The 27,025-nt window shown below is 42.4% G+C and overlaps 1 long non-coding RNA gene across 1 annotated transcript in view; it reads left to right on the top strand.

Moving 5' to 3' along the window:
- LOC132540697 (uncharacterized) overlaps window positions 1-27,025 on the top strand; it is a 183,909-nt gene that overhangs the window by 72,569 nt on the left and 84,315 nt on the right. The window contains exon 2 of the long non-coding RNA XR_009551862.1: window positions 17,431-17,475. This is a non-coding gene — a long non-coding RNA (uncharacterized LOC132540697). The remainder of the gene's footprint in view (window positions 1-17,430; window positions 17,476-27,025) is intronic.

The raw sequence follows: 27,025 nt of genomic DNA, 5'->3' as shown, positions 1-27,025 counted from the left end.
CTCTCAGTTTCTGGCTGTCTCTATACATAAATAAAGATTTAAAAAAATAAGTTAATAGGATTATAGTTTCCCACCTTTCCCACCACCAAAGGTTTGCATTCTAGCTAACCACTATAGTTTCCCACAGTCTAGATTAGGTTAGCTTTTTGTAATACGTGCACTCAACCTGGTGTGCAACCACCAGGCCCCTTGGTTAGCTTTTTGTTTGTTTGTTCATTTCAAGTTGATGTGTTCAATTCTCTAAATTACACATATGAGTGAAACCATCCAGTACTTATCCTTTTACCTCTTTACTTACTGAATTCATTAAGTATAATCTTAGGCATTAACAATAGCTCAATATTAGTTGGAGACCTCAACACACCAATCATAGCAAGAGACAGACCATCAGGAAAAAAATCAACAAGGACACAGAGATCTTAAGTGAAGCCATAAATCATAAAAAGTATCTTTTATGACTATGAGGTGGTGAGGTTAGAGATCAACCACAAAAAGAAACAAATAAATATATCCAACCTATACACTTCTAGCACCTGGGACACACACACACACACACACACACACACACACAAATAAAGATTAAAAATTACTTGGAGGACAATGAAAATGAAGAGACCAATGACCAGACCCTGTGGGGTGCAGCAAAATCTGTTCTAAGAGGGAAATTCATAGCAAAACAGGCCCATATTAATAAGCAGCAAAGATCTCAAGTAAACTACCTAACATCACAACTGAGCCAACCAGAAAAGAAGCCACAAAAAGACCCAAAAGTCAGTAGGAGGAAGGAAATAGTCAAAATTAGAGCAGAATTTAGTGAAATAGAATCCAGAAAGGTGATCCAAAAGATTAATGAAACATAGAGCTGGTTCTTTGAAAGGATAAATAAAATAAATAAACCACTGGCTGGACTCGCAGAGAGAGAGAGAGAGACAGACAGAGGCAGAGAGAGAGGGAGAGAGAGAGAGAAAGAGAGAGAGAGAGAGAGAGCTCTGATAAAAGCAATCAAGAATGAGAGAGTTAAAATTACAACTGACGATGCAGGAATACAAAGAATCATATGTGAACATTAGGAACATCTATCTCTATGGAAATAAATTGAACAACCTAGAAGAGGTAGACAAATGCCTAGAATGGTACCACTTGCCAAGCGTAACCCAAGAGGAAGTAGGTAACTTAAACATGCCAATCACTAGTTTAGAAATTGAATCGGGAGTGGAGGGCAGAAAGTGGTGCACCTTATCCAGTGCACATACTACAGTGTGCAATGACCTAGGTTCCAGCCCCTGTTCCCCTCTCCCCCCATGGAAGAATCTTCATGAGTGGTGAAGCAGGGCTGGAGGTATCTCTCTGTCTCTCTCATACCATCTCATACCTGATAGAATGGCTTCCATCCACAAACCAGGAAATGACAAGTGTTGGGGAGGTTGTGGAGAAAAGGGAACTCTGCTTCACTGCTGGTGGGAATGCAAACTGGGACAGCCCCTTTGGAGACTGCATGGAGAGTCCTTAAACAAATAAAATAGAATTACCTTATGACCCAGCAATACCAATCTTAGACATTTATATGATGGACATTAAAACACTAATTAGAAGGGACACATGCACCACTATGTTCATAGATGCACTATTCACAATAGCCAAAGAGTGAAATCAGCCTAAATGCCCATCATCAGGTGACTGGATGAAGAGATTATAGCATATATATTCCATGGAGTATTGCTCTGCAATCAAAAAAGATAGCATTGTGTCCTTTGGGACAAAATGGATGGAACTGGAGGTGATGATGCTTAGTGAAATAAATAAAGAGATGAAAGAGAATTACCTGATTGTTTCACTCATATGTGTAGTCTATAGATCTGATTTACATGCATTTTCCATACATAGATAAATAAATAATCCCAGCATAACAGAAGCAAGCAAACTGTCAGACTTGTGAGAGCTATGGTCATTCTCTTTGGGAGGTGGGAGAGTGAGGAGACAGAACTTTGGTGATGGGTATGGTGTGGAGCTACGCATTGTCATCTTATAATCTTGTAATCATCTATTAATTGCAGATAAAAAATAAAAAAATAAATAAAATACAATCCCACTGAGATAACTGCTCAAAAACAACAAGGCAAGAAAGAGTAAAACTGTCCTTCTGAGACGTGAGTGGTGCTCTGAAAAGAGCACAGAAGGGCCTCTGAGGCGAGAGGCAGCCATAGAAGCCACTCTGGAGAGTTCTGTGCTTGTGCCCTCCTCCTGAAGGGTGAGATCAAGCCTGTGTGTGTGTGCAGGTTACTCATATGTGTAGTGAACTATGCCTCGCTTTCAAGTTACCTGGGCAAAGAAGTCCACATAACAAGGAAGTCAGATATTAGATGTGCCAGATGTCTGGAGAGGGAAAAAAGAGAAGTCACTAGGAAGCATAGTTCGTGGCAAACCACTTAGACAGGAAGGAAGATTTGGAGGCTCATGATGACTGGAGCTTGGACAGCAAGCAGAACTGGATCACCCCGGCCCAAGTGCAAGTGCAGAACACAGGGGAATGAATGTATGAAGCCAACGTGCGTGATCTCTAACACTGTATTTGCCAGTATGCTTTTTTTCTGCATCAAAGTTATGGAAAAATAAAAGAGGGAGAGAAAAGAAAAATAAAGAAACTAGCCCCCCAGCCATGCCGTCAAGTGAACTTAACCTTTGGCAATAGTTACAAGACTTCCAGAGCTAAGACTCATCAGGGTGGGTAGGACCAGTTCCTTCAATGTCCCAGTAAACACCCATCACTTGCGCTGCTCACGTGACCGTACCCCCAGCCCTTTCTTCTCATAGAATAAGCTGACCATAACTTGGTGGTTCCTTTGTGCCTATTTCACAGCCCATTTACAAGATTCCAAAGGCAGGACTTAAAGAAAATAAGAAAACACACAACTTTCCGCACAGAAAGAGAGACCGCTCTCCATTGTATGCATCACGTTTGCAACTTGGCGGACCTTTCACTTAAACACCTGGCCCATTTTGACTATTGCCAGTGGCTCAAGGAATGTGGAGCTATTTCAGTCCATCCCACACAATAATTAAAAGGACAATTTGCTTCTACATAAAGAATCACAGAATGTAGCCACAGACCACATGAAAGCTGTTTCTGCTCTTGCTGCAACTTTGGCTCTCTCTGGCTGACCACAGTCTGTTCTGGGAATAGTGGCTGTTTTGTCTAGTGACTTTCAGAGGCAAGGGAGAGATGGAGAAAATCCCAGGGTCCTTTTGCTTCCCTTTCTCCATCTTCCCTTGAACCATTCTCCATAGTAGGGTTCCCATCTGCAACTAGGACACCAAGTATCCTGCTTTTGCAGGCTGGTGGTATAAATCAAAGTGAAGAAGTCTGAATCATTTCCGATTGTGCAAAGACTCTTTATGTAAAAATAAACATCCTATTGTTTTGACTTCTGTGAACACAATACTGTGATTTCTCTAGAAGAACAAAGAGCCATAAGGGTGGAATTCAAAAACATTTTGGGAGAACGAAAGAGAAGATAATCCAGAAAGGGCCAGCAGAAGTGTGGGTCTTGCATTTGAATACAACCTTAAGGCAGGGGCATGTTAATAAGTAATTAACAGCTAGTTCTCTGGGAGGGACAATGAAGGTCTCAGTTTCATCTTGAACCCAATTTTTATGGTGTGAATATTGCCAACCAGAACCAATGTCAAGATCTCAATATGATATTAGCTAGATAGGAAAGCTGGGAATCTAACAGGTTTCTTTCCTGCCTCCTTTTCATTCTTCCTTCTCCTTTCTCTCTCTCCATTCCTCCCTTCTTTCCTTCCCTCCTTCTGTCCTTCCTCTTCCTTGTCTTCCCCTATATACTCCTTCTTCTTCTTCTCCCTCTCCCTCTCCCTCTCCCTCTCCCTCTCCCCCTCCTCCTCCTCCTCCTCCTCCTCCTCCTTCTTCTTCTTCTTCTTCTCCTTCTCCTTCTCCTTCTCCTTCTCCTCCTTTTACTTCTTCTTTTAAATTTTATTCATTTATTAATGAGAAAGATGGAAAGAAAGAACCAGACCTCACTCTAGTACATGTGCTGCCAGGGATTGAATTCAGGACCTCCTCCTTTAGAATCTAGTGTTTTCTCTACTTCACCACACCCAGACCACCACCCTCTCTTTTCAATAGAAACAGATTCCAGCACACCTCAGGTCAACACAAACCTTGTTGTCCATCTTTGTAGCCTTATTTAGATTTGCTACTGTGCTGGATTTCACAGTCCAATGGCTGACAGAAGCATAAGTGGATGGCAAAGAAGGTCATTCTCTTTCCCTGCTGTGTGTGTAATGAGGAAACATGCAGGAATGAGCCCCTTTCCCCAGTGGCCTTGATGTGATAGGATCTTCTCTAGTGAAAAACTGTTGTGTGTCCAACGTCCAATCTGCGAGAACATGGCTTTTAGGATAAAGCTCAGGTTGACTCCTTAGACCAGGAGAGCAGAAATTCTCTTCCCACGTTTCAGTTAGTCCCTCTTCAGCCGTCTTTGTTAAAATCTTGTCCTGCCTAGTGACATTATATCCTGCCCATTGGCACTGATGGCATATGGTTCAGAAGATCAGGAATTCCGTTGCTTTTTTTCAAGGTGGGGAGCAGCACTAATGCTGTGAGAACAGTACTCTGGTGAGAAACACAGCACATTCAAAAATAGATTCAGGGGCCAGGCATGGTGCACCTGGTTAAGTGCATATATTACAGTGCACAAGGACCTGGGATCAAGCCCTTGTCCCCACCTGCAGGGCAGAGGAAAAAGCTTCAGGAGTGGTGAAGTCAAGCTGCAGGGGTCTTCTGTCTCTCTCCTTCTCTATCCCACTCACCCCTCTCAATTTTTCTCTGTCTCTATCTAATAATAAATAAGTAAAATAGAGTCACCCGGACTTGATGTATCAGGAGCACCACTGCAATTATTGCATGAAGGTAAGTGTCTACAGACAGGAAACGCCATGTACAGGGAGCTTAAGTTGGGTGGTGGGGGGGAAGGGTACTTTTACAACCTTCACCTTATTTGGTCCATGTAGCAGCCAGTACAGTCAGTGAGGGCTCTCACTCTTCCCCTACCAGCCTCTTCCAAATGGACAGTTAATCCGGGAATCCCAACTTCAAGTCTGACAAGAGACAGTTTGATGTTTTATATTGTGGACTCTTTGCCAACTCTTTGCTAGCAAACATCAAGGTTTTGATGTGAACTCTGTAATGCTTCTTCTGAAAATTTAGAAACACAGTCAGGTTGATTTCTTGCTGTCATATGGAAGCTTTAGGTTCTGTGAAGGAGGTCTCGAACTGTGGAATTGGACCACATTTAGAAATAGCCACACACCGACCAAGTTAGTTTTCCAGTTTCTAGAAACAATAAAAACTTTTCTGAATCTGCCAGCACACACTTTTCTGAGGGGTGTAAGTTAGAATTATCCCAATGCCCCATGTTTCGGTAAGCAGTTTTGAAGCTAGCACTATGAAGCCTGCCTTGCTTTGCTGTGCTCCTGATTTCTCTCTGTTTACATAGAGAGAGTTTTCCCTCCTCCTTCAGGGGTGTTGTAATGGCTAGGAAGTGACCCTGTTAATCACTGAGGTGCCTGCAAAGTTAAAAGAGAGTGGCAGAACTTGCCCTGCAATTATTATTTCTCTTGGATCTGGCTCACTTACATCAATTGGCCTTTTCTTTTCTTTTTCTTTTCCTTTCTTTTTTTTTTTTTCATTACTTCCAGGGCTTCACTGCTCTTACAGCTGGTTCACATATCTATAGTGAGAGCTGGAGAGAGGGAGAGAAGGAAGGATACCATGGACTGAAACTTCTTCCAGTGTGGTGGGGGCTGGACTCAAACCTGGGCTGTATGCATGGCAAAACAGGAACACAGCCCAGGTGAGCTATCTTACTGGCTGGCAGCTGGGCTGACTGATGAGGAGAGTAGCATCATTATCCTCCTTCCATCTTTCTCACTAAGCCCCTGAAGACTATCCCAGAGTTGACTGAAGTGTCAGACCCACACTTCTTGCACCTGGCCGTCTAGGTGGCTTGTGATACGAAGACAGTGGCCAACTGAGAGCCCCTCAGAGCCAAACAGTGCTGCTGAGGATGTTTAACTGTCAGCAAGCCACTCACAGGGACCATTCAAGGGTCAGATACTTACCTTCTGTTTCTACTTCTCTGACATATACAAGACCCAGAAATCAAGCCCAAGTCTCCAGTGGTTGGAGTTGGGAAAGTTGTGCTCTTTCCAGAGCAGGCCAGGAATTTCTGCTCTTGTTCTGATGGGAACGGGACCTGTGGTTTCATGCATGGGGATCTGGAGTTGAGACAGAGATCTCTGATCCAGTCCATACCTAGTAGAGATACATTTCCTGAAAGCTTTTGAGCATCTCCAAATGGGAGGTGGTTTTAGCCCTCCGCCCACACCCCCACCAAATTCCAGCCAGAGGAGGAGCTATTATGAAGGAATTCTCTCCTGCCAATAGTGAAAATAGCCATCCATCTTCTGGAATTTGTGTCTGTAAATGTATCTGTAACATCTTGGATGATGCCCATGGATTTGAGATGAAGAGAAATAATTTAACTTTATTTGGCTTCATTAAATAAAATGTAGTTCTTTTCATTTCTTTTCTTTCTTTTTAAAAAACTTACTTATTTTTAGTCAGAGGGAGAGAGAGAGAGAGAGAGAGAGAGAGAGAGAGAGAGAGATAGAGAGAGAGAGAGAGAGAGAACACTAGAGCACCAACCATTCACCACTCAGGCACAAGCAATGCCAGTGACCTCATTCTGACATAAGCAATGCCAGGGACCTCTTGCTTGAGAATTTGATGTTTTGTCCACTGTGATACCTTCTAGACCACTACTATTCATTTTTCAAGAGTCATTGATGTCTGTGTCTGTTGAACTTCAGTGCCTGTCTGTCTCCACTGAGTCCTTTGGCAGCAACTGCTTGTCAGCATACCTGTGTATGAATGAAACCCAGAACCCATCATCAGAAACAAGTAAAAGCCATTTGCCTGGTTCTGTTTGATTTTTGTGAAAAGAAACCTAAGGCTTTGAAGTCTGACTCCGAGCTATCATTTCTCTGTTGCCATTACATGGCTTTAATCACAATCTCTTTTCTATGACCCCAGTAATAGTTTGAGGAGGGCTATAGGAAGTTAGGACTGTGAAGTATCTGTAGACATTCATTGTCAGGCTCAGAGGTGACCCTTTGTTCCAACAAGATAGGTTTGTTCAGAAGCAGTAGAATAAATAGGATGATTGCACACCTTAAAGACCTAGAAGAAGAAGACAAAAGCAACCCTAAAGAAATCAGAAGGACAGATATAACTAAAGTTAGGGCAGAAATACTGAAAATAAGAAAACTATACAAAAGATCAATGAAAATAAATATTAGTTCTTTGAAAGATAGAACAAAATCAACAAACCTTTAGCCAGACTTACAAAAAAAAAGAGAGAAGACCCAAATAAATTTGATCATAAATGAAAGAGGAAATATCACAACAGTAACCAAAGAAATTCAATAAATCATGGGAGACTTCTATGAACAACTATATGCCACCAAGCTAGAGAACCTGGAAGAAATGGACGATTTCCTAGATACCTATGAACTTCCAAAATTAAATAAAGAGGAACTAGATAATATGAACAGGCCCATCACAGCTAATGAAATTGAAACAATTATCAAAAACCTTCCCAAGAATAAAAGTCTTGGACCAGATGGCTTTACAAATAAATTCTACAAAACCTTCAAAGAAAAATGAAAACCTCTACTTTTAAAAGTCTTTCAGAAGATTGAAGACTCTGGAATACTCCCTTCCAGCTTCTATGAAGCCAACATCACTTTGATACCAAAAGTAGACAGGAACACCCCCCCAAAAAAACTACAGATCAATATCTCTGATGAACATTGATGTTAAAATGATGAACAAAATTCTGGCCAACCGAATAAAACAGTATATTAAAAAGATTGTTCATCATGATCAAGTGGGGTTTATCCCAGGTGTGCAAGGTTGCTTTAATATATGTAAATCAACCAACGTGATCCACCACATAAACAAAAGCAAGACCAAAAACACATGGTCATATCAATAGATGCAGAGAAAACCTTTGACAAAATACAACATCGCTTTATGATCAAAACACTACAAAAGCTGAATAAATGGAAAATTCCTCAAGATAGTAGAGTCTATATATAGCAAACCTACAGCCAACATCATACTCAATAGTGAAAAACTGGAAACATTTCCACACAGATCAGGTACTAGACAGGGCTGACCACTATCACCATTATTATTCAGCATTGTGTTGGAAGTTCTTGCCATAACAAACAGGCAGGAGCAAGGAATAAAAGGGATACAGAATGGAAGAGAAGAAGTCAAACTCTCCCTATTTGCAGATGACATGATAATATACATAGAAAAACCTAAGGAATCCAGCAAGAAGCTTTTGGAAATCATCAGGCAATACAGTAAGGCTCCAGGCTACAAAAATAACATTCAAAAGTCAGTGGCATTCCTCTATGCAAACACTAAGTTAGAAGAAGTTGAAATCCAGAAATCAATTCCTTTTCCTATAGCAACAAAACAATAAAATACCTAGGAATAAACCTAACCAAAGAAGTGAAAGACTTGTATACTGAAAATTATGAGTCACTACTCAAGGAAATCGAAAAAGACACAAAGAAGTGGAAAGATATTCCATGTTCACGGGTTGGAAGAATTGACATAATCAAAATGAATATACTACCCAGAGCCATATACAAATTTAATACTATCTCCATCAAGATCCCAGCCACATTTTTTGGGAGAATAGAACAAATGCTACAAATGTTTATCTGGAACCAGAACAGACCTAGCATTGCCAAAACAATCTTGAAAAGAAAGAACAGAACTGGAGGCATCACACTCCCAGATCTCAATTTGTATTAAAGGGCCATTGTCATCAAAACTGCTTGGTACTGGAACATGAATAGACACACTGACTAGTGGAATAGAATTGAGAGTCTGGAAGTAAGCCCCATACCTATGGACATCTAATCTTTGACAAAGGTGCCCAGACTATTAAATGGGGAAAGCAGAGTAAACAAATGGTGTTAGAAAACATGGGTTGAAACATGCAGAAGAATGAAACTGATCCACTATATTTCATCAAATACAAAAGTAAATTCCAAGTGGATCAAGGACCTGGAAGTTTGATCTGGATCAAACTCTCAGATACTTAGAGGAAGATACTGGAAGAACTCTTTTCACATAAATTTTATAGACATCTTCAATGAAATGAATCCAAGTGGATCAAGGACCTGGATGTTTGATCTGGATCAAACTCTCAGATACTTAGAGGAAGATACTGGAAGAACTCTTTTCGCATAAATTTTATAGACATCTTCAATGAAATGAATCCTATTACAAAGAAGACTAAGGCAAGCATAAACCTATGGGACTACATCAAATTAAAAAGCATCTGCACATCAAAAGAAACCACTACTCAAACCTAGAGACCCCTCACAGAATGGGAGAAGATCTTTACGTGCCATACATCAAGCAAGAAGCTAATAACCAAAATATATAGTTTGCCAAACTCAACAACAAGAAATCAAATGCTGCATACAAAAGTGGGGAGATGACATGGATAGAATATTCACTATACACATACACACACACACACATACACACACACAGGACTATTATGTAGCTATGAAGAACAATGAACTGCCTTCTCTGACCTATCTTGGATGGAGCTAGAAGGGACTATGTTAAGTGAGCTAAGTCAGAAAGATAAAGACAAGTATGGGATTATCTCACTCATAAACAGAAGTTGAGAAAGAAGAAAGAAAGGGAAACTCAAAGCAGGATCTGACTAAATTTGGAGTAGGGCACCAAAGTAAAAACCAAAAGTAAATTTGGGTTGAGGGTGAGCGTGGACATTCAGCTTCATGGGGTGGGGGTGGATTTGGGGTTTAAATGGGACACAGTCTTTTGGTGGTGGGAATGGTGATTATGTATACTCCTATTAATTTGTAGTCATATAAATCAGTATATAAGTAATATGAGAGGGGGAAAAACTGAATGTCTCAAACTTTTTAAAGCACATACTGAATCTTTTTAATATATAGGCTGAGTCTTTGATAGTTTGACTCTCTTAAAATCTTAGTGCATGGAGAACAGAAGCAACCAGTGGCATAGCTATATACAAATAATGTTAAAGGACATAAAATATGGTGATAGTGTGTATTATACAGCAAATCCTAACAAAGGGATTTTTCAAAGTTAGCCCAATTGCCAAACAATGTGATTGTAGCAGTAACTATCTATTGTCTTCTTAAACCCTAAGACAGCAGGAACCTCCTGCTTCCTCTATAGAGCCTATATTTCCCCCAGTCCTGGAACCTCTGGGGCGGGGCTCACTTCCCTGCATGCTTCTCTCGAGTCATACCAAATGATATTGCATCCGCCTGGTCCCAACCTAATCAATGCAATGAGTACCACCTCATCATGCTTCACTTCAGACTGTGTCCAGAGATGTCACGCATGGAATGCCAACCCTTCACCCTCGTTACTCGGGTGAGACCTTTCCTTTCATGGTATTCTCTAATTCCATTCCAGGAGGTTCACTTCCTAACAAAGTCTCAAAACCTAGATAGAGACCAGGTCTCGTAAGATAGAGCATATGTTCACATGTATCCATAAGTTAGGGCAAAATATATACCTGAAATGAAAAATATACAATAGTCTGCAGTGAGCCAGTAAAAAGTTCATAATGAAATAGTGTCTACTTAGGCTTAGATACCCTCCTCACCTACTTCCTATTACAGTTCTCTCACTAACTCCAAACCTAACCTTATCAAAGCAAGGATTGCAAAATATGAATAAGGGCAAGAGACTGGCATACTTTAACGATGACTCTTTAGTCACTATCAGGCCACCCCATCAGCTGGGGCCCTAGTCGGGGAGTCCTGAGATTCCCAAACAGACATGATGGGCCTAGACCTCCAATAAATCCCTCTCTCCATTGTTACTGATCATTTCTATCAGGAACAACACAATATACCCCTTTGTTGGCCCCTATAGGACCTTGCCCTCAACTTGGGTCAACAATTGTAGAGAATGTTCCATCCTCCGAAGGGAGTCTGGACAACATACTTTATTCTACACCTGAGGAAGATGGGTCAATATTGAGGTAGCCTGGAATGTTCCTACTCATGACCACAGAATGTGAGCTCAGATCTAGAAGGATGCAGAGGTCATGCAGGCTCCTAAGCTAATTATGAGCCCCAGATCACATCAAATAGATGGGGTTTATTGTCAACAATATTTATACCCCTTTCCCATATTAGGGAGCTACTCTCTTCCCTGATCCAGCTTTCTGGTCCTTTTTCTAGCCATGACATCATCTCCCCAGACAGTAACTTGGATCCACCTACATATGAGATTTCAGGCTCAGGCAAAAAGAAAAAGGAAAAGAGAACAAAAAAAACTAGTATAGCCACAGGCCCTTTGGAATATAACTAAAATATGCCTACTAGCTATCCACAAAATGGAGGACCCCCGCCAACTCTTCATCTCCACTATTCCAGCCCTTAGGTCCATGACTGGTCAACGATTTGTTTGGCTTTTTATGTTAACTCTCTTTTCAGCCACCAGGTTTCAGATGCCAGCATGATGCTGACCAGACTTCCCTGGGACAGACAACCCCACCAATGTCTCCTGGTGCTCTGCTTCCCCAGAGCCCTTCCCTACTAGGGAAAGAGAGAGAGTGGCAGGCTGGGCATATGGGTTGACCTGTCAATGCCCATGTTCAGCGGGGAAGCAATTACAGAAGCCAGACCATCCACCTTCTGCATCCCACAATGATCCTGGGTTCATACTCACAAAAGGTTAAAGAATAGGAAATTTATCAGGGGAGGATATGGGATACAGATTTCTGGTGGTGGGAATTGTACAAAATTGTACCCCTCTTATCCTATTGTTTTGTCAATGTTTCCTTTTTATAAATAAAAAAATTTAAAAAAAGAAAGATTAGCAACACACACACACACAAAGAATATTCACCATAGAACAGATCCAAAACGCTGAGAAACACATGAAAAAAATGCTCTAAGTCTTTGATTGTCAGAGAAATGCAAATAAAGACAACAATGAGACCACTTCACTCCTGTGAGAATGTCATACATCAGAAAAGTTAACAGCAACAAATACTGGAGAGGTTGTGGGGTCAAAAGAACCCTCCTGCACTGCTGGTGGAAATTAAATTGGTCCAACCTCTGTGGAGAACAGTCTGGAGAATTCTTAGAAGGCTAGGAATGGACCAACCCATGATCCTGCAATTCCTCTCCTGGGGATATATCCTAAGGAACCCAACACCTATTCAAAATGATCTGTGTACACATATGTTCATAGCAGCATAATATGTAATAGCCAAAACCTGGAAGCAACCCAGGTGTCCAACAACAGATGAGTGTCTGAGCAAGTTGTGGTATATATACACAATGGAATACTATTCAGCTATAAACAATGGTGACTTCACCATTTTCATCTGTTCTTGGATGGACCTTGAAAAATTCATGTTAAGTGAAATAAATCAGGAACAGAAGGATGAATACAGGATGATCTCACTCTCAGACATAAGCTGAAATCAAGATCAGAAGAGAAAACACAAGTAGAACCTGACCTGAAATTGGCGTATTGCACCAAAATAAAAGATTCTGGGGTGGGTGTGGGGGAGAATACAGGTCCAAAAATATTACAGAGGATCTAGTGGGGGTTGTATTGTTATATGGAAAACTGGGAAATGTTATGCATGTATAAACTATTATATTTACTGTCGAATGTAAAACATTAATTCCCTAATCAAGAAATTTAAAAAATTAAAAAAAGAAAAAGGAAATCCTAGTTCATCAGGAACTGGCATGTTGATCTCACAGCAGCCTATGACACGGTCTGGCACCGTGGTCTCCTAGTCAAGATCTCAAGATGCCTGCCTCCATGGGTGGCCAACACTATATCGTTTCTTCTCCAAAATAGAAGATTCCGGGTGCATCTGGGTGACAAGTCTAGCAGATGGAGACTTGTCTCAAGTGGCCTCCCCCAGGGCTCTGTTCTGGCTCCTATGCTATTTAATATTTACATCAATGACCTCCCAGAAACTTCTTCAAGGAAGTTCATCTACGCCGATGACATCTGCTGTGCAACTCAGGCATCAAAGTTCGACATCCTTGAGGAAACACTCACGAAAGACATGTCTCTGATATCTGATTACTGTAAAAAATGGCGACTAATCCCTAGCACTGCAAAAACGGTATCATCTGTTTTCCATCTACAACATGCCTCGGCCTCACGTGAGCTTAATGTGCAGCTTGGCGATATGAGAATCCGGCATGAAGCCCAGCCAGTCTATCTTGGCGTTACTCTCGATCGCACTCTGTCATTTCACGAACATCTCATAAAAGCTGCAGCAAAGGTGGGCGCGAGGAATAACATCATTGCAAGACTGGCCAGCTCCTCATGGGGCGTGAGCGCTTCCACACTACGATCATCATCTCTGGCATTATGCTATTCCACTGCAGAATACTGTGCCCCAGGATGGTTCCGTAGCCCCCATGTCCACTTGGTCGATTCCAAATTATATTCCTCCATGAGGATCATTTCTGGAACCATCCGTTCCACCCCGGTTCCATGGCTGCCAGTTCTTAGCAACATCACCCCGCCAGATATTCGTCGGGATGCGGCATCATCTAAGTTCATTTCCCACGTCTACGCTCGACCGGACCTGCCAGTATACACGGATATCTTCGCCCACCCTGTCCAACGCTTGACGTCTTGTCACCCAATCTGGTCCCCTACGCCTACACTGAACTTCTCTGTTCCAGACTCTTGGAAACAGAGTTGGCAGTCAGCTGAGGTAAAGAACAAACACCTCATCACAGACCCCTGCAAGCGTCAACCCGGCTTTGACCTAGCATGTTATGATTGGGCCCTCCTTAATCGCTATCAAACAGGCCATGGCCGGTGCACGGCTATGTTCCATCGCTGGGGAGCCAGAGACGACCTGAACTGCCCCTGCGGCTCCAGACAGACTATGACCCACATAGTCAACGACTGCCACCTCTCCAGATTCAAAGGAGGTCTCGAAACTTGACATCAGGCTCAACCTGACGCTATTGATTGGCTACGGAAGAAGGGCATACGCTAGAAGAAGAAGAAGAAGAAGAAGAAGAAGAAGAAGAAGAAGAAGAAGAAGAAGAAGAAGAAGAAGAAGAAGAAGAGGAAGAAGAAGAAGAAGAAGAAGAAGAAGAAGAAGAAGAAGAAGAAGAAGAAGAAGAAGAAGAGGAAGAAGAAGAAGAAGAAGGAGGAACTGGCATAAGGTTTACTTCCAAGATGGGTTTGTTAATTCATTAATTCACTCATTCCTGCACTCAGTTATTCCAGTGAGGAGAGTCCCCAAGCAATCAAGGATGAGGAACCAATGGAAAACCCTTAGCCTATGGGAACTTAGGTGTGCATGTAGTGTGGTGGAGTTCCAGTGGGATATTCAGGGCATATTTCTTCCAAGTGATCTAACAGTGTTGCAATATATACTGAAGATATTTGAGCAAGAACACACATACACCCACATAGACAAGTGACTGCTAGTGACAGGAAGTGTGGACCATGGAAGTGGTTCCTAATTCTTGTTAAAAAGCAAGAACAGAACTGGAGGTTGCTAAATGATAACATCAAATTTCAGTGGAAATCTGTACAGTCTATCCACTCATCGTTGAGAAATATTTACTTGGCCCTCTCTATTTCTTTTTCCTCAACTCTCTTCCCCTCTTGACCTCTTCTTTCTAGCATTCTATCTCCCCTGTGAGGCTGACCTTTATCCAAGGGTAAGCTTGGCCAGGGGTAATACACACAAGGAAGAAACTAAATTTGGTTTCTTTTTCCATTTCTTCCCAAGTTGATCTTCCTAAACCTTAGTTCTGACAATTGTGTTTCTGTTTAAGTTCCTGAAAGTCTTCCACGTGACCTTTGGAGTGTGTTGATTAGAGGGAGGAAGTCAGAGACATATCTGAATCTTCGTGTGACAGTACTGTTCTGTGTAGAACTGACCAAGTGACTCTGTCCTCTCTGCACCTTGCTTTCCAGAGAGATTGTGATGGTTCCTTTGCCTATGGTTTATTTATTTATTACTTATTTATGCATTTATTTTTGCCTCCAGGGTTACTGCTGGCTGGAGCTTGGTGCCTGTACTATGAATCCATTGCTTCTGGAGGACATCATTTTTTTTTCATTGTTGTTCTTATTGTTGTTGCTAATGTTGTTGTTGTGGGATAGGACAGAGAAATTGAGAGAGGAGGGGAAGACAGAGAGGGAGAAAGAAGCATAGAAACCTGCAGACCTGCTTCCCTGCTTGCAAAGTGATGTCCCTCCAGGTTGGGAGCCAGGGGCTGGCACTAGGATCCTTGCACTGTTCCTTGGGCTTCTCACTATGTGTGCTTAGCCCACTGCAGTACCACCTGGTCCCCTGGTTTAGGGTTTTAAACTCAGCGCTTGTAACGTGCTACTAAGTGTATCTGACACACATTTAAGTGTCCTTTAAGTGTTAACATAGGTATACACAGATCTTTTTTGATGGGTGTGTTTGATTCCTTAAGATATTTCCCCAGGAGAAGAAAACAAGATTCACGTTGTTTGGTCTAGAGAACAAAATGGGGTGGGTGTGCACAAGAAAATGATAAGTTCAAGAAGGGAAAACACAAAGCAAAACTCGGACTGAAGTTGGTGTATTGCACCAAAGTCAAGGACTCTGGGGCCTGGGGAGTGTTCCCATCCTGGAACATGATGGTGGGGGAGGACCTAGGTGGGGGGTTAGAGTGTTATGTGGAGAATAGTCACACATGTACAAACTACTGTCTTTTACTATTGACTATAAAACATTAATTCCCCCAATAAATGAAAAATTGTAAATAAATGTGAGAGATTTAAAACATTAACATAGGGGAGTGCAGCGGGTTAAAACCATGTGGTGCAAGCAGAAGGACCGGTGTAAGGACCCTGGTTCGAGCCCCTGGCTTCCCACCTGTAGGGGAGTCGCTTCACGGGAGGTGAAGCAGGTCAGCAGGTGTCTGTCTTTCTCTCCCCCTCTCTGTCTTCCCCTCCTTTCCCCATTACTCTCTGTCCTGTCTAACAATGATGACATCATCAACAACAACAATAATAACTACAGTGAAAAACAACAAAGGCAACAAAAAGAGAAAATAAATAAAAATAAATAAATATATATATAAAACATTAACATAGTTAGGTGGTTGTTGCTGTTATCCCCAAGGACCCGATTCTCTCTAGTCTTTTCTCCTGTCCTTCTCCCGCATACACTTTACATTCCAGCCTCAGAGAAGTACTTGCAGCTATGAGAAGTTGTAGTTCTCTTCCACAACTGTGCTGTTTGCCTTCGCTTCTGTTCTGGTCAGCCTTCCCATTAACTTACTCTTCCACTGTGGTGGGAACACATCTACCATAAGTCTGCAGATTCCTTGACTTTTTAGAAAATTTTATATTAGTGATTTAATAATGATGAACATTATTGTAAGATAACAGGGGTACAATTCCATACAATCCCCACAACCAGAGTTCCCTGTTCCATCCCCTCCATTGGAAGCTTCCCTATTCTTTATCCCTCTGGAATCATGGACCCAGGATTATTATGGGGAGCAGAAGGCTTCTGTATTATGGGGAGAGTTTTGGCTTCTGTAATTGCTTCTCTGCTGGACATGGGTGTTGACAGGTGGATCCATCCCCCCATCCTGTTTATGTCTTTCCCTAGTGAGGTAGGGTTCTGGGGAGGTTCAGTTTGGGGACACAGATCTGGAGGTGAGAAGCCCAGCATGGGCTTGACTGGCTAAGGCTGAGTGTCAACAAAGCCATACTCCTACTAAAGGCTGTAAGGAACACAGAGGTTTTAAGAGCTCACATCACTTCCTCTCATTACCCTTCTGTATTCACACCCCTTTTCCAGGGAGCATATTCACACTCCCAGGAAAGGAGAGTTACTCCTCTTTAAGTATCTATGGAACTACGTGAGTCCCACCTGTATATACTTGAGCTCAATCTCCCCACCACCAGTGCTTAATTTTCATCACATCCATGAAAGGCTCTTGCTTCTATAGATGGTAACACTCACATGTTCCAGGCACAAGTGGTCAGCCATCATCTGGTAGAAGAACAATGTAACTCTACCTGGAACATGTTTAGCCTGTGCTGTCCTTCAGTACTCATCTGTCATGCTACTTCTGATCCTTGTCAGATTCCTCCACAGAATAAGGGATTCATTGGCACTCCCTTTGCTTTGAAAACCTGCAGACTTTGCCATGGCACTTCACAGTTTTACCTACCCCATGGAGCTTTGATAACTGAGATTTGTTTCATTCTTTTGTTTTTTTTTTTAATTATTTATTTTTGTATTACAGAATTATATGTCAACAGGAATCTACATCTTTCCCACCAGCAGAAAAGTGAATACAGAATCTAGAACTCCCACCTTCTGCTCACCCAAAACAACCTTGATCCATACTCCCAGCAGGGGAGAAATGATAGGATGAAGATAAGAGGACTCTGCACTCCAGCTTCATCAGCACCCAGAGAAAGAGGAGGAAAAGGAGAGGGACATATGGAGGTAGTTATGATGTCATGAGTGGCTTGGAGGAAATGAGAGGATTGAATCAGAAAAAAAGGGGCAACTATGTATAAATGTGGACAGATAGATTGGTCTATGTCTACAACCTTAGGGGAACTGTGGTGGATTTCAGTGGGGAGACCGAAGATTCACTTTTCTGATGAGCATGGGCATTGACAGGTCAATCCATACCCCCACCCTGTTTCTATCTCTCCCTAGTAGGACAGAGCTCTGGAGATGTGAGGGTCCATGACACATTGTTGAGATTGTCTGCCCAGAAAAGGTGGGATGGAGTCATTGTAGCATCTGTAATTTGGTGTCTGGAAGGTGGCATGACCAGATTTGAAGAGTTGTGAGGTTGACTTCTCAGGCTCAGTATCTCAGGTTACAGTCCACAGTAAGAGTGGGGTGGCAGCGCCAGTAGCGATTCATTCTTTTTAAAATTTGCAGTGTCTTCTGTGAGCCTTAGTAGTGCTTGCTAAATAAACAAAACTTTATTTATGTCACCTAGCGCTTCTCTGGCCATAGAGATATGGCCCAAAGATGAAATCAATCTGACTAATGCTAATAGCTGATAACTCTTAGCCAAGGCATGAAGTCAAGCTGATTATTCAATGCTAATATCTAATAACTCTTTGCTATCATGCTGAACATATCAGTACCTGTCATTGTCACCTCTACTATAACCCTATGATGAAGACAAAGAGCATGCCATCATGGAGCAGTTGAGATACTAGTTCAAAACCCTCACCCAAACTCGCTCAGATAGTTGCTTTCTGGCAAAGTGGAGAATCTAGGTCTGATCTTTTTTAATGGTGAGACACATCATCTGGATTTATCCAGAAGAACAACAGTACAATCAGTGGGTGTTTCAGCCCGAGAGTGGCTTCCATACTAGAGTCTCTTTTGGTTGAAGAACCTATTCCAAGCCACTAGATGGTGGGACAGTAAAACAACAGGAACAACTTGTGGTGCAGCAGGAATGCAATGCAACGCCTTTATTGATCAGAGACAATGCTTTTATAGATATCTTTAACTGGAAGTGGCAAGTGGAAAAAGGAAATGGCTAGGAGAGGGGGTGGAGAAAAGAGCACGAAGGTAGAAAGTTTCCATAGCAGCTGTTGTGAAGGTTCTAACCAGTGGGATTAACCAATACCCTGCAGGCAAGGCAGGTCTCAGGCAAAACAATGATTATGTAAATAGACAATACTATCAGCAATGCAACCTGGAGCATGATTTAATGCCCTACATCTCCCCCTTTCTTTTTATCTAATGGCCATAGTATCACGTTCAAGCCCTGCCAAGCTCAACCACATCCTCACAATTTCCCGAAATCTCCCCCTTTCTTTCTTTCTTTCTTTCTTTCTTTCTTTCTTTCTTTCTTTCTTTAATTTTTTTTTCTCCAGGGTTATTGCTGGGTTCAGTTCCTGCACCATGAATCCACCGCTCCTGGAGGCCATTTTCCCCCCTTTTGTTGCCCTTGTTGTTGTAGCCTCGTTGTGGTTATTATTATTGCCATTGCTGGTGTTGTTCATTGTTGGATAGGACAGAGAGAAATGGAGAGAGGAGGGGAAGACAAAGAGGGGGGGAGGAAGATAGACACCTGCAGACCTGCTTCACCGCCTGTGAAGCAACTCCCCCGCAGGTGAGGAGCCGGGGGCTCGAACCGGGATCCTTATGCCGGTCCCTGTGCCTTGCGCCACATGCACTTAACCCACTGTGCCACCGCCTGACCTCCATCTCCCTCTTTCTTAATGGCCATATATAAATGGGTCAGTGTCTGTAAAAGACTCCATTTCTGTCAGAGGAATAGCAGCGTGGGGGTGAACAGAAACCTATATCATGCAGGAGTTTTTAAAAGAACTGGAATAGGACTTGGAGGGACACACGTAGGATTGCAGCAAGAGCCAGTGTGATGTTAAAGGGAAGCCTGGTGGGCGAAGGGGCTTTTTCTGCCTCCTGGGGGCATTTCTTGCCTCTGGGGGCATTTCCTGCCTCAAAGAGTGTTTCCTGCCTCAAAGAGTGTTTCCTGCCTCTGGGGACAGGGTCTAGTAATGAGGGGGAGTTTCCTGACTCTGGGGGCAGGGCCTTCAGGCAAGGGGGTGTGGCCTGTAGAGTCCCAAGACAGCAACCTGCAAAGTCCATGGACTGCTGTGGTCAGTCTTTGATAAACCCAGCATCATAAAGGGAAGCTGCTATAAAGTTGTGTAAACTGTCTAAGAGGTGTATCAGTAAGTCTAATAGAAGCATCAGTCCAATGTTGACCACCAGGGGAAGAAATGCCAGAGGATGAAACTCTGCACATTTATCTCGATGGGGGAGGTCAGCCATCGGAATTTTGCTTCTCTGTAGAGAGTGAGCTGGAACCACCAAAATATGACAGATGAAGCAGAAGAAAGAGGGGCAGACAGCGATGGGTGAGAGAAAGGCAGTAAGAAAGTTCTGTCCTTGGAATCTGAATCAGGTTCTTTAGATCATGTCAGGTCACATCATTGGTTTCGGGGGGGTGTGGCTACAGCTGTGGGTGATGTCAGAGGACAGGGGTCCAAATGGATTTCTGGGGATTCTGTATGAGCAGATGCTTCTTCATGTGAAGGCTTGACATAGGTGTAATCACTTACTTGTGAAGAAAAAACTTGTAACAAATTAGAAGTTTACTATAATTGATAACTCGATGATTATAATTGGTTTAAGTACCTTTATAATTTTGGAAGTCTTTTCTAGTATGATTTTAAGGTTGTTTAAACTCAATAAAATGTAGAAAGGTAAACAGAAGAACCACTGTTAGAAGTTTCAAGCATGAGAATCATTAGCATAACCATTGTGTGATCTATCACTCACCTGGGCTGGTTCTACTTCTTTAATTGAGAAGGTATATGAGAGCTTTACATATCAATAGCATCTTTTCTACTTTTTGTTACACGCATTTAAGATGGAGACACACCCTAGGTATGCTCAGGATCTTCAGACCAGATTTAGTTTAAATATATTTTTTTTAACTAATTTTTACCCTAGACTTTAAACAAACTTAGGTTACTTAGAGAGTTAACACATGTTAGTGACAATTTTTTTTTTTTTTTACCAGAGCACTGCTCAGCTCTGGTTTATGGTGGTGCAGGGGATTGAACCTGGGACTTTGGAGCCTCAGGCATAAGAGTTTCTTTGCATAACCATTATGCTATCTCCCCTACCCATATACTCATACAATTTTCAAGACTAAACGTTTCACACTTATACCAAGAAGTAAAAAAAAAAAAATCAAAATAGGAAAAAACAATTTTTTGTACTGTTTCTGGACATCTCCAGAAATCATGGCTGCAACCAGTATATTTGTTTTGTTTTGTTTTTTATAAAGTCAATTAAGTTTCAGAGTACTCTGAGCTAAACTGGGTCATACAAAAGTCAGTCATTCAAATCACTCTCTCACAAAACACAACTGAAAGCAGAGGGAGTAGACAGCAAACTTAAGATATTCAGAGAGATCGGGGGGGGGGAGAGAAGCAGTAGGGAGGTTTTGTTTTTGGACTTTGTGAACCAGATTATTTAGATCCCACTGTGTCACATTATGAGTCCTGGAGGGCATCCTACTTCAAAAAGGACCTCAAAATCCCAGTTAGGCTGGTTCTGACTGTTCCTGTGGGATTGCTGCAGGCACCCATTTTTAAAAATGGCTTCCCATAGAAGAAAGAATCAAGTAAGGAGGGTAGAACTAACTACATGTCTCCATTCTTGGGGACTGCCAAGGTTCTGGAGAATGCTCTGCAAGTTAGAGTAACCCTTCACCAGGGGAGACATGGGAGAGGGAGTCCAGGAAGTCCCAGGGGAAATCTCTGTGCATCTCCCAAGCTCTACGATCATGGTCATGAGGAACCAAGGTGTGGCCCAGAGAAAAATGTCCCAGACAAAACCTGTCTCATGAAAAAGTAGAGGGTTTGGGAAACCTCTTTATAAGGAGGAAGGTCACCCATGGCAGATGGGTATCAGAAAAATAAGCAGAGGGAGAAAAGGAACCGCAGTGCCTTTGTAAAACATGAGGCTGCAGAGAACCAAGCGGCTGTCTACATATCTGGGTCACATTCCTATGTCTGCTGCTTGTATGGAGCTGGTGGTCCCTATTTGGGTGCTAGATGCCAGGCTAGCGTGAGGGCCAGAGAGAGGATACAGAGACTCGTGGCAGAACGGGAATGCAATGCAATGCCTTTTTTGATCAGAGACAATGCCTTTATATATATATATATCTTTAACTAGAAGTGGCAAGTGGGAAAGGAAATGGTTAGGAGAGGGGGCAGAGAAAAGAGCTCGAAGTTAGCAAGCTTCCATAGCAGCTGTTGAGAAGGTTCTAACCAGTGGGATTAACCAACACCCTGCAGGCAGGGCGGGTCTCAGGCAAAACAATGATTATGTAAATAGACCACAGCATCAGCAACACAACACGGAGCAGGGGGAGTTGGTTTAATGCCCGACAAAGAGGCTCGATGTTATGATAAGAGTGAAAGTCTGGTTGCAAGTACCAGATTGTCACAAAAGTCCTTTTTCATACTAGTTCCAATGAACAGACCTCAATGGGTTGGAAATGGGCTAGTTTACATAGCTTTCCCTGTTTGGAAAGAGTTCCTTTTTGTATGACCACTCAGTAAATTTTCTTCCAGGGGATGACTTTTAGTTCCCACAAGGGTACACCTGCTTTGCCAGGCCTGTGGCCTGGGTCCCAGGTCCTTCACCACTTTGGAGCACCATGGCCCCAGAAGAAGCTTCTGTGCTTTGAGTGTTCCTGCCCTCCTTCTGTTTATCCCTATCTGAAATGAGTTGCCCTGAAGTGCTGGGATTGCTATGTGTGAGGCTGCAGTACCACAACATAATTATAACAAGATGAAATAAAATACAAATCACTCAAGCTGGTAAACTATTAAGACTTGTACTTATTAGTATTTAGTTACTTATTTGCACTTGCTCAAAGAGAAATAAACATAGAATTTTAGTCATAATATGAGTGTGTCTATAAGGTGATATCCTAAGTCAATGAGCCCAGAATGAAGTTTCATAGATACTGAGAAGCTTATAGCTGTCTCTTCTAGCCAAGGAGAATGATGTCGGTCACTATAGCACTTAGCTAGGAACAGAAGGCGATACTCCGAACACTCCTTGCTCTCTGTGGGGGATGTTCACAGAAAGAACAGGCATTTGCAAACCATCATGTCTATAGACATTGGCAAGGAAGAACAGGCTCTTCCCCAGGAAAGGCACTGAACTATTGGAGTAATCTGTTTCTCACACTGTGCTCACCAGAAGGAAGACAATCTCATAATAAGTAATAATGTGAGGGGAAGCCATCAACTGGATGGATAAACTCAAAGACCTTTGTCTTGCCTCGGTCAGCCTTCTCCATTTCCAGGATGCTTCTCAAATGCCATAACTTCTCAACGCCTTCCCGGAAGGCTTTCCATTCTGTTCTCTGAGTGTTCTCATAGTCCTCAACTCATTTCAGTCCTACTGGTGGCTCTGTTTGAATGTGTCTTCCCCACTTGATAGACTTTCTGAATGACAGAATTCTCTGCTAATTCTTGCATCACCTAATTTTATTGATAACATAGGACACAAAGAGGGTGTTTGATCCATGTTTGCTCCAATAAATTATTCTAATGGGAGATCTTCATTCTAAAGGTCTGCACAGAACTTTGCTTGGCTCTGATGACTGTGTTGAAGTATACAAGGATGCATATCTATTCCCCACTGTGGCCTGAGTGAGATGCAGACATACAGAGTCAAATATGTAAGGCAGACAACCTCAAAGTTGTGGTAGTAACATATTCTCTCTCCAGGGTGTTGAGACAAAGCTGTTCTACGTGGTCACATGTGTGCCATGTCTGTAATTGTGTCCAGTGTGCTTTTGAATAAAAAAAAATTAAATATTTATTTCCTTTTGTTGCCCTTGTTATTTTATTGTAGTGTGTTGCTGAGGAATTATTCTGATGCAGTCTCCGCCCCCAGGTTTTACTACACCCTCGAAATCCTAGCAGTGCCCCCTTCAACCATTCCTGGCCCCACACGTTACCCCTGGTTGTCACCCAATAAAAAGCCCCCTCACCTCCCTCCCTCTCTCTGGGCTCTCAGCTCCCCCTTTCTCAGATCTCGCCCCCTTCTCTCTCCCCGTGGTCAGGTAGTGGGGACGGCCATTGCCGGCTGGCTCCACATGGTCTGAACCAACCCCCCCATCCTATAATAAAGATTTGTGTACCCCTTTGCTCTGGACGTCCACTCTCTTCTCCGCGGTGCAGCCTGACACCAGACCGCTACAACAACAGTAGTGATTGTTGTTGCTGTTGCTACTGATGTCGTTGTTGTTGGATAGGATATAGAGAAATGGAGAGAGGAGGGGAAGACAGAGGGGGGAAAAGACACCTGCAAACCTGCTTCACCGCTTATGAAACAACTCCGTGCAGGTGGGGAGCCAGGGGCTCGAACCGGGATCCTTTTTGGTCCTTGCACTTTGTGCCATGTGCGCTTAACCCACTGTGCTATCCCCCAACTCCCGTGCTTTTGCATTTTATGGTTCTTTGTAGTGAAAAGTGTTCAGTAACAATGCTGCCTCACTAAATCAGACTAGGGTTGTACTCCAGGGGTTCAATTGTTGTTGTTGTTACTTTCGTAATACTCATATAATTCTCCCAAAGGAGCTTTCTAGATAATTAACCTTCTGAAATTATTTAGGAATTGGTTCTCACCAATACTTTGAAGGAGCCTAAGTTCAGCAGCTTTGACTAGCTGATACACGAGTGCAGCAAAGGGACAGATGGAGCAGGTTCATTCCTTTTATTTCCAGATTTCTTTTAATTCATTTTTATTAGTGCTTTAACACTGATTGACAAAATTATAAGACAACAGGGGTACAATTCCATACGGTTCCCACCACCAGAGTTCTGTGTCCCCATCCGCTCCACTAGAAACTACAGTAATTTTCCCAAGGTCGATATCTAGAGCTATACCTGTATCAATATTTATCTATATCGTGTAGTCTGGAAGGTGGCACAGTGGATAAGGCTTTGGACTCTCAAGCATGACATCCTGAGAGTTCAATCCCTGGCAGCACATGTACCAGAGTGATGTCTGGTACTTTCTCTCTCTCCTACCATTTCTCATGAATAAATAAATAAAATCTTTAAAAAATATTTATCTATATCATCTAATTCTATATCTACTTATATATGTATGCTTTTTGCCCATTTCCCCATGATTTTACTTTCACTTCCTTTCCAAATCACCCCATACACCTATTACTACTTCTGGGTGTATTTCCTTTTTTCTTCTCTGCTCTTTGGTAAAGAAAAGAAAAAAAAAGAGTACCTGGCTTGCTCTGGTGTTTTTCACATTTGTTTCCCTTTCAGTTATGGCATAAAAGTTTTATTTCTTACTTGAATTCAAGTGTCAACTCTCCTGGGAACGATTTCATTAGATTCCCTCCATTCTGGGTGGGATATGGACTTCATTGATCAACACTTCATTCTTCTTACACTTGTTTTCTTTCTGTCTTTCCTTTTTTTCTTTAAGAAACAGATTTTTAAAATGTAAATTTAGTTTTTTTTTAAATATCTTTATTTTATATTGGATAGAGACAGCCATAAATCAAGAGGGAAGGGAATGATAGAGAGGGAGAGACCAAGAGACACCAGCAACACTGCTTCACCACTTGCAAAGCTTTCCCCCTTCAGGTGGGGACTGGGGACTCAAACCTGGGTCCCTGCACATTGTAACATGTGTGCTCAGTGAGGTGCATAACCACCTGGTCCCCACATATTTTTGCCTCCAGGGTTGTCGCTGGGGCTTGGTGCCTGCACCACGAATCCACTGCTCCTGGAGGCTACTTTTTTCCCTTTTGTTGCCCTTGTTGTTTATCGTTTTTATTGATGTCACTGTTGTGGGATAGGACAGAGAGAAATCAAGAGAGGACAGGAAGACAGAGAGGGGGAGAGAAAGCTAGACAGCTGCAGACCTGCTTCACTGCTTGTGAAGTGACGCTCCCCTCCCGCAAGTGGGGAGCCAGGACTCATACCGGGACCCTGATGCTGGTCTTTGTGCTTCGCACCACCTGCACTTTACATGCTGCACCACTGCCCGCCCCCTTCCACTTATTTTCTTATAAGTGTGAACCTTTGGGCTCTGTATCTTTAGTGCCCACAATAGATCCTGACATAACTAAGACTCCGAACGAATGAATGACCAAAAGAATGAATGGCCAATCATGGAACTTGTAAAACCTCTTATATTAGTTAAGGTTCTGTGGGAAGATGCTATATTGTAAAACCTCTTATATTCGTTAAGGTTATGTTATGTGTTATATGTTATATGTTATTAGATAAGATGCTATACAAACCAACAGTGGTCAACCTGGGTGGAACACGGAATTGACTAGAGTAAGAAAATGTAGTTAGATGTTGAGATATGCAGTGGACAGCCTCCAGGGCACAGGCCAAGTGACACTTCAAGTTGCTGTTTTTCAGCTGATAGAAACTCTGTAATCATTTTACTGAGCTGTTGACTCTGTTTAAAATTCAAAGTCCAGGAAGAAGAAAGGATTGACTTCACGGGGTGAGGAAAAATGAGAATATCTTGACAAATATTCAACAGTTGCATTCAATGGGGGAAAAAGGTAGTTTCCCAGATCAAAAAGGGGAATTGGGGGTAGATTGGCCTGGATAAACAAAAGCACATTCTTTTAAAAAATATTTATTTATTCCCTTTTGTTGCCCTTGTTTTTTATTGTTGTAATTATTATTGTTGTTGTTAGTGATGTCATTGTTGTTGGATAGGACAGAGAGAAATGGAGAGAGGAGGGGAAGACAGAGAGGGGGAGAGAAAGACAGACACCTGCAGACCTGCTTCACCGTCTGTGAAGCGACTCCCCTGCAGGTGGGGAGGGGGGCTCGAACCGGGATCCTTAGGGTGGTCCTTGTGCTTTGCGCCATGTGTACTAATCTGCTGCGCTACTGCCTGACTGCCAATAACCACATTCTATACCAACTCATCTCAGTGTACACTTGGCTGATGTACTTACAGAGCCTGTGGACCCTGGGTATCACTGGAAAGATCATGTAACAGGGACCAAGAAAGGGTTCTCCAGTGATAAGTTGGAACTGCTTCCTCACTGTCACTTCACCTTTTTTAAAAATTTCTTTATTGGGGGATTAATATTTTAAAGTTGACAGTAAATACAATGGTTCATACATGTAGAACATTTCCCAATTTTTCACATAACAATAAAGCTTTTACTAGGTCCTCTGCCACCTTGTTCCAGGACCTGAACTCTCCTCAGCCACCGCACCCACCCCAAAGTCTTTTACTTTGGTCAATACACCAACTCCAATCCAGGTTCTGCTTAGTTGTGGGGGTTCTTC

The sequence above is a fragment of the Erinaceus europaeus genome, chromosome 10, assembly GCF_950295315.1.
Source record: "Erinaceus europaeus chromosome 10, mEriEur2.1, whole genome shotgun sequence".
Taxonomy (NCBI): domain Eukaryota; kingdom Metazoa; phylum Chordata; class Mammalia; order Eulipotyphla; family Erinaceidae; genus Erinaceus; species Erinaceus europaeus.
Note: the sequence above shows the minus strand (reverse complement) of the source record. Positions and strands in the feature narration are given on the sequence as shown.